General features: G+C 44.4%; 1 pseudogene; it reads left to right on the plus strand.

The window, feature by feature from the left end:
• Nucleotides 1–343: 343 nt before the first annotated feature.
• Nucleotides 344–910, plus strand: LOC133917969 (uncharacterized; annotated as a pseudogene).
• The last annotated feature ends 7,887 nt before the right edge of the window (nt 911–8,797 follow it).

Below are 8,797 nucleotides of genomic sequence, written 5' to 3' on the forward strand. Positions count from 1 at the left end.
TGTTCACATGGTTGCCTCTGTTCTATAGCGAACAAGATTTCGATCAACTGGTCGGTGAATGAAACTGTAAGGTGTCGTGTCTTCAGTAACCGTAGAAGATCTGATTTCGGTGAAGGTATCGGACTATCGGTGCATGAAACTGCAAGGTACTGCGTCTTCCGTAACTGCAGAAGAAGGTCTGGAGCTCTAGCTTCAGTATCTAACTCGTGGTCTACAAGATACACTTAGCATTCAGTGTCGCGCTAATCTAGTGAGAAGATTTTGAAGATGTACGTCGACGTGATGTTGCTCTTGGGATCACGTCCACCGCCGGGCGGCCAGGGACGCTACAATGATGCGGTGATACGCCCGCCAGGCGCACACGGCGCAGCGGCGTGAAGAGCTCAAGGCCGTGGCGCAGGCGTGGCACGCGCAGTTGGGCAACCCGCGACCGTCGCGCGATTCTAGGACGGGCGGGGACGACGACGCCGCTGGCGCTGGCGCTCGCCCCCGCGCGGGCGTGGCGCGGAATCGGCCGTTCCGGTTCAAGCTAGAGGCTATGGCGCCGCCGCAGCAGCCGCGGAAGGTCCAGCCCGTGAGAGGCCATGGGACTTCGCGCAGTCGCTGTGGGACACATACGAGCTCGTCACTGTCGCGCGGAAGCTCGAGTCCGGCCTCGTCGCCGCCGACCACATCGCCTCGGCGCCAGTCGTGCCGGAGGGTGCCACGCGGGGAACGAGGAAGCAGCACAGGGAGAGCGGCCGTAGCTTGAGAAGCATGTTCCTTTGCTCCTCGTCCAGGAGGTTCCAAAGAATTTACCAGCTAGTGTTATCGTTCTCCGGTTCCAATTACCACATTGTAACCTGAAAATTTTAAGCAAAGTTATCCATATTTACACATATATGTTATAATATAAATGTAAAATTTTCTGAAGCACAGCTATTTTTATATCTAATTACATGAATTTAGTTAAAAAAAATATATTAAACAGAACTTACCTATTTGCTATGTGTAACTATAAAATAGTTTATAGGCTTAAAAAAAATAAAAGTATAGCAAAGAGAAAAAAAGATGCAGATGAAGAAACAAGAAGATCGATTCAAAAATTTCCACACATTACAGTGTGCATGGCCCTTCTTCCTCTCAATTCTAAATCTCTTAAATCCATCGATTAATTCTTAAATGGTATCAGAGCTGCTGAAGCATGTGTTATTCCACCCGATTTCACTTTTATTCTTAGCTTCGATGATCGATCGTTGCGATTTGTTGGTCATCATACAAAGTGAGATGTTGATCTCTTTCGATTTGGTGCTTTGCTATTGTTGTCGAGGATATTTGTTCCGTTGTGGTGCGTGTGTTATTGTTTGTCTCTACGATCAGCATTGAGCTGCCTTTTGTTGCAATTTCATGGCAGTGTTACCTGGACACCTCTGTTCATATTTTTTTTTGCTAAATCGGATACCCTAAATCCGAGTCGGATTTCAAGTTGTATTTCGTGTGTCCAAATTTTATTTGCCGAATCAGACACCCGAATCCGAGTCGAATTTCAACACCAATGTATGTGTCCAGGTAACACTATTTCACGGAGGTCTGTGTCTTCCACCGTCGATGCCTAGAGTCAGTTGGGCTCGTTATACTCATATGATGATGAAGATAAGGCTAATTGCACTGGTGCTTAACAAATTAATAACATACAATTTGTGTGGTTGTTGGAGAGCATGGAATCAACTATCTAGGATCAAGTTAAAACTATAGCCTCATTTGTTGAAGTGGGACAATATTGGAAAATCAATTTGCTGAGAAATCAAATAAAATGCAAGCCACTCGAATTACACATTATTTGACTCATTTGAAGCAAGGTTCAAGGTCTATTACTGAATATGCCAATGAAATAAAGAAGTTATACATGAAATTATATTATTACCATCCATTTGAGCCAACTCATGACAAAGATATGGTTGTCTGTCATACTTGGTTTCAATCATTTGTGAGCAAGCTTTTCCTTGATGATTTGAATAAAGAATTTGATCGTCGTCAGCTTATTTTTTCTAAGTTTGAATGGTCTAGTCTGGATGATATATTTTACAGTACCATAGAGGAAGAAACTAGAATGGCAAAGTGGATGGTCATAGAGAAGTTCATGTTTGTGCTTCTTTATCAATGCAAAATAGCCACACTCCTAATTTCCCAAGAGATCAAGGAAAAAAATTGTTTTGTGATAATTGCAAGCTTGATGGGCACACCATAGATAAGGGCTTTAAGTTGCATGGCTATCCACCTAGATGGAAAAGGAGAGGTCTCAACCACGGGAGGTATGAGGTGATAAGTGGAATCAAGCAAATTATATTGAATCTAAAGGGGATTTCTCAGTGGTAGATGTGCAATCTCTTGAGAAATACAAATCCAAACTCAAACTCTTTGAATGCTCATCTTTTACCCAATATTTTAGTTTCCATGACACATCCTAAGGTATGAAACCTAATGAAACCCATGTATCTACAACCCGGTCCAAACCTTGGATTATTGATTTTGGAGCCACTAACCACCTGACAAGAGCATCTAACCTATTCAGTTCCTCCACACCTTGTTCGGGTAAGGATAAGATGTGTATCTAATGGATCTACGGTTCCTATCATATGACATGCATCTGTCTGATGCACCAAATACTTGTCCTTATCACTAGTTTTACATGTTTCCAATTTTCTAGTTAATCTTAATTATTAAATCCCTAGCTTTTAAGGAGTTAGGGACATGGAGAATATTTGGGATCAAGACTAATGCATAATGGGCTCTATTATCTTGATGAAGGGAGTGATGAAGTTGCTCTGGCAACTAATATGTCTCTATGTCAAGAATTATTATTACACCATTGTAGGCTTGGACATCTCCTCTTTTGGTGCTTTATCTCCTATTTATCCTTCTTTTTTCAATTCATGTTCTAGAGAATTCCTTGCATGTGATGCTTGTGAGTTGGCTAAACATACAAGTTCCTTCTCCTAATTTGTGTTTAAGAAGCAACAAACTATTTGATATTATCCATTCTGATGTTTGGGGGCGTCGTGAGGTGCATTCAATTTCTGTACATAGGTGGTTTGTAATGTTTATTGATGGTTTAAGTTGTTATACCTAGCTTTATCTATTGACACACAAAAGTGATGTATTTCTGGTTTTCAAAGACTTGTGTGCGTTTTCAAAAATAAGTTTGGTGACATTTTTAAAGTTTTATGTTCTGAGAATGGTATCGACCATGTTAATCATAAGTTTAAGCAGTTTCTTGCCTTAAATGGTATTGAACATCAAACAACTTGTGTTAACACTATAGAGTAAAATGGTGTTGCAGAATGTAAAAACATACATTTGCTTGAGGATGCTCATTTCTTATGTTCATAATGAATGTTCATATGTTTCTTTGTGGAGAAGTAGTTAATACTATAACATATTTAATAAATCACATGTATCCTCGTGTTCTTGACAATAAATTTCCTGTTGAGTTACTTTTGAAATCAAATGATTTTGTGGTTTCTCCAAAGGTTGTTGGTTGTATGTGCTTTATTCTTGATTGTAGAGATTTTGTTGGGAAACTCGATCCTTGTGCTCTCCAATGTGTTTTTGTGAGTTATTCTCCTACTCGAAAGGGATATAGGTGCTGGTGTTCCTTAGAGCATCATTTATTTGTAATTATGGATGTGACATTTTGTGAACATGAGTCGTATTATGACCCTTTCAGTAATACTGAAATTACTTTGTCCCCACAATAAGAGGGGGAGAGTAACAGTGGAGGAATTCTGGTGGAGTCTATTCTTGTTCCTATTTTCGATGTATCTTTCTCTAGTGATAAACTCTTTAACCAACAAATAGTGACATTTGAGGTACAAGGGGTTTGGCCTTTTTTAAGTATGGGGGAGCCAAGGCTCCCGCTAGCCCCTGTTGTCTCTGTCCCTGGTCTTGCATCAAAGTTGCACTTTAGACAACTAGTCGGTGACATCGCCCACACTGCTAGACTCAGAAAACCGGTAGGTCTGGCAAGGTGTAAGACATGTCGAAGGTTGAAGTATGTGTTCAGAGCCCCAAAAAATGGCTTGCCTCAAAGACATTACCTACTCTCATGTAATCGGTATAGTCATTGCTACTTCAACACACCTCGCAAGCTACAACCCATGTCGTCTCTACTTCTAGCACAATGGCACCAAGCTTGTACTCTTACACGATACTCAACATCACCTCGCGTCTTGCTAAGGTGCAGACAGAGAAGGCTGCAGCAACGGTCCAACATTTGATGTTGGCAGGATTGGGTGGAAATTTTGTAAGGATTGTGTGAGAATGTCTCTTGTCAAGTACAATAATAGATTTCTATGTGTTACTAGGAAAAATTCGTCAAGGGTCACGATAGTCCTAAGCAAGTATGAACATATAACATATATAGACTGTAGCCGCTTAGAATATGCGCTAGCATGAAATTACGCACGCATGGTGAATGCCTGACCGGCATGTGACGTCACGCCTCAGTCACGGCATTGTTGTGAGCCAAACGTGTTGTGTTATCGCTTCAGCACTGCGCTGAGGCATAACGAGTAGGCAACTACGCCCCGGCCGGTGCCCATCGATCAATTGGGCTAGCCACGCCACTGCCTAATCACAATTCACTGCGCCACGTTGTTGCACGCACAACGGCACCTAAGCCATAGCCTACTGTGTCAGTTTGCCAATTTTTCATGTCTTTATTTTTTAAATCCGGATTTTGCGAATATGTACATCCATTTTGAAAAATTGCACACACACACACACACACACACACACTTACTTACTTACTTACTTCTATTGCGCGTCTAAAATGTGATTGGAACATGTGGTAGGCTGACATGAGGTCATATTTATACGCTTGACAAGAGTTAGGGATCCGCATGGTCATGCATTGGGTGTCCTGCAGGTGTGGCTTCCCAGGCTCATAATGGGCTTAGGTGTGCTATGTGCGGCTGCAGGTTCGCTACGTCAAGTTGTTTCCATTGGGCTTGGGTTGCGCCTTGCGTGCGTGCCTAGTAGGGATGCCAACAGGTACAATACATGTGGGTAGAAGCTATATAAATCCATATCCACGAGCTAATATTTAAATCCACACCTGTACTCATTATCCATCACGGGTAAAAATTGACACTTGCGCATGTCACCCACAGGTATCACATACCCGAGGGCATGCCCGTATGCCTGCCAATACAGTAGTAAACATGCACTAAATAGAAGAGCAAGTATTTAACAATAATATTATCAATTTAAATATGCATCACATAGATACATAGAATGCATATCACATTAGAAAATTACCACATAGTTCACACATATAACGCATTGTTTCACAATGCAACAGTGTTTAATGCAACACAAACGAACATTGTTCAAGAAGACAAGTGTGGAGCGGGTACACATGCGAAGAGGGCACAGGTAAACCTATTTCATACTGGTCTCTCTATACTCATTGGGTTTAACTTCAAACCCGCATCCATAACCACGGGTAAAAAACGCATCCAAAACTTGTGCCCGTTAGGGTTTTTACACACGAGCACGTCAGTAAAATGTGTCAATTGTCATCCCTAGTTCCTTATGGTTAACTTCTCTAGCATGATTCTGCTCGGGCTAGGCAATGTCGAAGCTAGGGATGAAAACGAACGTGATAAATCACATCCCGTTTTGATCCATTTTTTATAAAAAATTTTTTTGACTGTTTTCTGATTTTTAGGACTTACGCGGAAATGAGACGAAAACGGCTTTGCTATTCTCCCGACTATTTTGTTGGTATCCCAATTTTAATCAAGAATTTGTCATTTTTTTCATTTGAGACTAAACTTTACAAATCACAATGTACCTCACAGGTCAGGCCCAGCCGGCCAGCCCAAACATCACCTATATCCCAAACTTCACCCAGATCCAATGGTCCAATCTTAGTTGGCTACCAACCTAAAAAATATTGTTCAAGCTCCTGCACCATCATTCGAATTGATTCATTTTTGGTATCCCGACATTCTCGAGTTCATACCCGTTTCCAACTTTTCCGTTTTTTATTCCGTTTTTGAGATAGAATGTGAAAATAAAAACGGTTAGGGGGTTTTCGAACCTTCCTATCCATTTCTATCCCTAGTCGGAGCCTCGTAGACCTGTCCACCTACACGACAGGAGTATAGATATGCAATTTTCCAAAACGAGCATATATATTTCAAAATTTGGATTTAAAAAATAGAAATAAAAAATCCCAGTTTGCCTCTCTCTCCCCACCATGTGTGTTCCTCACCCCAGCCCGAGGTCGAGAACTACGCTGCTTGCCCTCAGTCAGTGGCCGCCCTTCTCGCTCGTCCCCGCCCCGTCACTTGCTGTTTCGCTTGCTCAAGCTCCACATGCCTGAAAGATGTATTGCTATTTTGGTAAACCTTTATGTTCTGAAATGTCTCTCAATACTCCAATAGTAGCCTTAACGTTCTGTAATCTTAATGCCTCCCGATTGTGTCTTATGTTATGAATGGCCAGTCAAAATGGTAAGGCTGGAACACATTTTCAGGATCACATTTTGCATCACGCCTTTCATGTGATGGGTGCACAAGCAATTCGATTGGAGTTGGAATAGCATAGCAGCACAACTTGTGTTGGCGCAAGAAGATATCTTGCACGAACAAGTACGGCGAGTGGCTCAAGCTTAGAGAAGAAGTGGAGAGGAAGGAACAGCAAATATGTTGAGGGTAAAAAGGATCCATCCTTAGCCTGATAGCCAGGGGTCTTTATTTATAGTACCAGCAGGGTGTGAAATGTACAAGTATGCCTTTGCAGAGATGGTGATACAAATATCGCCATATCGCATGGGTCTAGAACCGGTCGAATCACACAACATGGGTCTAGGTGGGATGTGCTCACTCCTAATCAGAAGATATTCTTCTATTACGACAACACAGTGATGCATTTGGTCGGGACGTGGTGCCCAGCTGGTCGCTTATTGAGGCGTCGCACTGCTAAGATGTCAGGACGATCTCTACTTGTGCGGGGATGTCAGGATTGCCCACTTGCGTTGCATTAAATGTAGGTCACTTCCTTACAGGTGGAGGACGACTGGTGGACCCCCTTTGGTTGATCTTTCCCCAAGGTCTGATGACTCACCCCCGTGGCTTCGAAAAGCCCATCCAGACTCCGGAGGGGAGGGGCTCCAGAGACTGGGGCTCCGGAAGGCCAGGGCCCCGGAGGGTTCCGGACACTGATGATCCGCAAGGCCTCCGAGGACCTGTTTGTTCACAAGCGTGGGTTGGTGGGGCCAGGAGCATTGGTGATCCTTAATGACGACCCCAGTAGTAGCCCCTCGAGAGGATGGCTAGAAAAGTGATCGGCCCCATGATTTTTTGGGAGTAGGGCCCCTGGCAGTCCCTGCCTCTATCGTCAATGGCTTGTGGCTCTTTGTCTTCATGTAAATCGTTTGGAAGATACTACCCAACTGGTTTGGAATTTGATCGTCCGACGACACCTGTGGAAGGGGTATTAAATGCGACATGTGGTTAGTAGGAGGTGGTGCTTTGTTAGGTGATGGGGGGTGCACGTGGCTCCTCATCGTAGGAGGGTCATGGAGAGCGGTTCTGGTCCCCCATAATTGCGACCTCGTGGGTGAAAGGACGGGACGTGCACGGGTCTCCCAGGAGTAAATAGCTCCCCCTTATCTTTATAAGGAGAGGGTCTAGGTCAAGCGACGGTTTTGCTCAGCACCTTGTTCTTATCTTCATCTGCCTCCGCATCCACTCGCTTGTTCTATCGCAGCGCTTATAGCCTCCACCATCATTCAGCATTTCTCGCCACCTCCTTGGGTCTCTCATGGCCAGTTCCAACGCTCAAGACGGGGTCGACATGTCATCGATGGGTGGGGCCTACAAGGCATGCGGGGCAGCTGGTACTTAGGCAGCGCTGATTCCTTTGCCATTGTCTGGGCCGCCGCCAGGCGTGGAGCTCCACCACGCCAGCAAGAAGTATCCCTAGCAGACCAGCGTGTTGAGGAAATCTGTTATTGACGATGCCACGCTTTATTGGATGGTCGAGGAGGGGAAGAGGAGATTTCGGAGCTCCGAGGTCATTAGATCCCTTCTAGATCCATTGCCCTAACTTTTCTGCAGGGGTCCAGACTTCTCGCCAGGAACTCTCGGACGTACCAACGTCATATGGACATCCCTCAAACCTGGTTGTTGCTCTGTGGGAGCAATCTCCATGCGCGGATGATGCTTCTCGGGATCTGCCTCTGGAGGTGTAGCTCTCAGTAGGCTCCTTTTTTGTTTTTCTTCTTCTTCCCGCTGAAGGTTAGGGTCCTAGTATTTTGATCACATTCTCCTTTTTTTTGGACTTTTGACTTTGTTTGTCCCCTGGGGGAATGTTTGCCTCCTGCTTGTAATTATCTGCGTTTGTGTTGTTGTTGGGGTGTTTGCGCTATGTGGCTAACTTGAGTAGGATTTGTACATACAGGCATGGCGACCCGAGGCCAGGTGGGGCCACACCCATGTCTGGGACACCACTTTCGAGGAAGGGTCTACTGCATCTCTGGCATCTGGGGATACCTTACCTTTTAAAAGGCGATGGTGGGATCGCTTCATTATGCCCGACTCTCACGGGCACTTGGATCCGAAGGTGGCCACCGACATCCTGGTTAAGGAAGAGCTGGAGGACCTCAATGCTTCCGCTTCTGCCACAGCCTCAGAAGTGTGCTTCATTGAGAAGGACGACTGGTGGACAGCTTGGGAGGCTACTGGTCCGCCTGTCTCTCATCATTTTGTTCTTCCACGGGGCCCTGATGGAAGGTTGACATTAGAGA

The sequence above is a fragment of the Phragmites australis genome, chromosome 5 (genome assembly GCF_958298935.1).
Source record: "Phragmites australis chromosome 5, lpPhrAust1.1, whole genome shotgun sequence".
In the NCBI taxonomy this organism is placed as follows: domain Eukaryota; kingdom Viridiplantae; phylum Streptophyta; class Magnoliopsida; order Poales; family Poaceae; genus Phragmites; species Phragmites australis.